Source organism: Arachis ipaensis, chromosome B01 (genome assembly GCF_000816755.2).
Source record: "Arachis ipaensis cultivar K30076 chromosome B01, Araip1.1, whole genome shotgun sequence".
In the NCBI taxonomy this organism is placed as follows: Eukaryota; Viridiplantae; Streptophyta; class Magnoliopsida; order Fabales; family Fabaceae; genus Arachis; species Arachis ipaensis.
The window spans coordinates 87,052,258-87,056,366 of NC_029785.2; positions in this window are offsets into that span (position 1 = coordinate 87,052,258).

Genomic DNA, 4,109 nt, shown 5'->3' on the forward strand with positions numbered 1-4,109 from the left:
TCTTCTCCAATCATGATGCTATGGATCATGATGGCCCGGTCTATAGTAACTTCAGACCGGTTGCTAGTGGGAATGATTGAGCATTGAATAAACTCCAACCATCCTCTAGCTATAGGCTTGAGGTCCAATCTTCTTAGTTGAACCGGCTTGCGTTTGGAGTCAATCTTCCATTGAGCTCCTTCTACACATATGTCCATAAGGACTTAGTCCAACCTTTGATCAAAGTTGACTCTCCTTGTGTAGGGGCGTGCGTTCTCTTCCATGTTTGGCAAGTTGAACACCAACCTCACATTTTCCGGACTAAAATCTAAGTATTTCCCCCGAACCATTGTAACATAGTTCTTTGGATCCGGGTTCTTACTTTGATAATGGTTCTTGGTGATCCATGCATTGGCATAGAGCTCTTGAACTATTAGGATGCCGACTTGTTGGATGGGATTTGTTAGAACTTCCCAACCTCTTCTTTGAATTTCATGTCGGATCTCCGGATACTCATTTCTTTTGAGTTTGAAAGGGACCTCAGGGATCACCTTCTTCTTGGCCACAACATCATAGAAGTGGTCTTGATGGGCTTTGGAGATGAACCTTTCTATCTCCCATGACTCGGATGTGGAAGCTTTTGTCTTCCCTTTCCCCTTTCTAGAGGATTCTCCGGTCTTAGGTGCCATCAATGGTAATGGGAAAACAAAAAGCTTATTCTTTTACCACACCAAACTTAGAATTTTGCTCGCCCTCGAGCAATAAAAGAAAGAATATATGAAGAAGAAGAAGAAATGGAGAAGAGGGAGAGGGTGATGTGGTTCGGCCAAGAAGGGTGTAGAGGGGTGTGTTGTGTGAATTTGATGAAGATTGGAGGGCTTTATATAGGGAAGGGAGGGGGGAAAAGTTTCGGCCATATGGGTGGGTTTGGGTGGGAAATTGGTTTTGAATTTTGAAGGTAGGTGGAGTTTATGAGGTAGGTTTATGGGGAGGAGTGGATGGGTCACCGGATGTCCCAGGAGGTCTTCCTCCTTGGGATTCACGTCCTCCTCTCCCTCATTGGGTTCGGCCATTTTGCTTATGTCAATGGCCTTGCACTCTCCTTTTGGATTCTCTTCTGTATTGCTTGGGAGAGTACTGGGAGGGATTTCAGTGATCCTTTTACTCAGCTGGCCCACTTGTGCTTCCAAATTTCTAATGGAAGACCTTGTTTCATTCATGAAACTCACAGTGGCGTTGGATAGATCAGAGACTAAGTTTGCTAAGCTAGATGGGTTCTGCTCAGAATTCTCTATCTGTTGCTGAGTGGATGATGGAAAAGGCTTGGCATTGCTAAACCTGTTTCTTCCACCATTATTAAAGCCTTGTTGAGGCTTTTGATCCTTCCATGAGAAATTTGGATGATTTCTCCATGATGAGTTATAGATGTTTCCATAAGGTTCACCTAAATAATTTACCTCTGCTATTGCAGGGTTCTCAGGATCATAAGCTTCTTCTGCATAAGAAGCCTCTTGAGTACTGTTGGATGCAGCTTGCATTCCATTCAGACTCTGAGAAATCATATTGACTTGCTGAGTCAATATTTTATTCTGAGCCAATATGGCATTCAGAGTATCAACTTCAAGAATTTCCTTCTTCATAGGCGTCCCATTATTCATAGGATTCCTTTCAGAAGTCTACATGAACTGGTTATTAGCAACCATGTCAATGAGTTCTTGAGCTTCTGCAAGTGTTTTCTTTAGGTGAATGGATCCACCTGCAGAAGTGTCCAGTGACATCTTTGATAGCTCAGATAAACCATCATAGAATATATCCAGGATGGTCCATTCTGAAAGCATGTCAGAAGGACACTTTTTGGTCAATTTAGCTTCTCTTAATTTTCTCTTCAGAGTTCTTTCAGGTTCTGGATCTGCTTCAACAAGAATATTCTTGTCCTTGCTCCTGCTCATATGACAAAGAAGAGGGCACAGAAAAAATAATAATAATAATAATATGGATCCTTTATGCCACAGTATAGGGATCCCTGTGTGAGTAGAAGAAGAGGGGGAGACAAAGAATGTAATATAATGGAAGAAACACAACTGTGAGGAGGTTTGAGATGTGAGATGAGATGTTAGTAGATGAATAAATAAATAGAATAAGATGGGAGAGGGAGAATTTTCGAAAAATATTTTTGAAAAAGAGTTAGTGATTTTCGAAAATGGTTTTTGAAAAATGTTAGTATTTTTCGAAAATTTTTAAAATCAAAAATAAAAATAAGAATAATTAGTTAATTAAAAAGAAATTTTTGAAAACGGGGGGAGATATTTTCGAAAATTAGAGAGAGAGAGAGTTAGTTAGGTAGTTTTGAAAAAGTTAAGAAACAACCAAAAAGTTAGTTAGTTAGTTGAAACAAATTTTGAAAAGATAAGAAGTTAGGAGGTTAGAAAAGATATTTTGAAATTAGATTTTTTTTTTTGAAAAAGATAAGATGAGAAGATATTTTAGAAATTAGTTTTGAAAAAGATTTGATTTTTAAAATCTCAATTAATGACTTGATTCATAAGAAATCACAAGATATGATTCTAGAACTTAAAGTTTGAATCTTTCTTAACAAGCAAGTAACAAACTTCAATTTTTTGAATCAAAACATTAATTGATTGTGTTATTTTCGAAAATTTGATATAAAAATAAGAAAAATATTTTTGAAAAATATTTTTGGAATTTTCGAAAATAACTAAGAATTTTGAAAAAGATTTGATTTTTGAAAAAGATTTTGAAAAAGATAAGATTTTCAAATTGAAAATTTGATTTGACTCATGAGAAACAATTTGATTTTAAAAATTTTTGAAAAAGTCAATCCAAATTTTCGAATTTGATGTGAGAAAATGGGAAAGATATTTTTTTGATTTTTTGAAATTTTTATGATGAGAGAGAAAAACACTAAAGAGATGCAATGCATGAAGATTTTGGATCAAAACAATGAATGCATGCAAGAATGCTATGAATGTCAAGATGAACACCAAGAATACTTTGAAGATCATGATGAACATCAAGAACACATTTTTGAAAAATTTTTAATGCAAAGAAAACATGCAAGACACCAAACTTAGAATTCTTTAATGCTTAGACACTAAGAATTCAAGAATGCATATGAAAAACACCATACAACACAAAACAAAAAATCATCAAGATCAAACAAGAAGACCTACCAAGAACAACTTGAAGATCATGAAGAACACTATGAATGCATGAATTTTTCGAAAAAATGCAAGATGCATATGCAATTGACACCAAACTTATAACATGACTCAAGACTCAAACAAGAAACAGAAAAATATTTTTGATTTTTATAATTTTCTAATTTTTTTGTATTTTTTTTTCGAAAATTAATTTGAAAAAGGAAAATAAGGATTCCAAAATTTTTAATATGAATTCCAAGAATCTTGCCATGTTAGTCTAAAGCTTCAGTCCAGGAATTAGACATGGCTCACTAGCCAGCCAAGCTTTCAATGAAAGCTCCAGTCCAAAACACTAGACATGGCCAATGGCCAGCCAAGCTTCATCATTTAACACCAGAGTATATTGCTTTTGATAACAAATTGCAAGCCTCAGTCCAAATAAATTTAGACATGGCTTTACAGCCAGCCAAGCTTTACATGCTTCATGAAACACTAGAATTCATTCTTAAAAATTTTGAATAAAATTTTTTTTTTAAAACATTTTTATTTTATATTTTTTTTTTCGAAAACAAAGGAGAAAATTTTGAAATAATTTTGAAAATTTTTTTTTTAAAAAGAAAAAAAAAAAGAGAATTACCTAATCTGAGCAACAAGATGAACCGTCAGTTGTCCATACTCGAACAATCCCCGGCAACAGCGCCAAAAACTTGGTGCACGAAATTGTGATGTCCAGGCTTGAACAATCCCTGGCAACGTGAGCAACTTGGTACACGTAATCGTGATTACACTTTAATTATGTAAAATTCATGGCTCTTTCTTTCCCTGGCAATGGCGCCAAGAACATGGTGCCAATACCATGGTTCACAACTTCGATACAACTAACCAGCAAGTGCACTGGGTCGTCCAAGTAATACCTTACGTGAGTAAGGGTCGAATCCCACGGAGATTGTTGGTATGAAGCAAGCTATG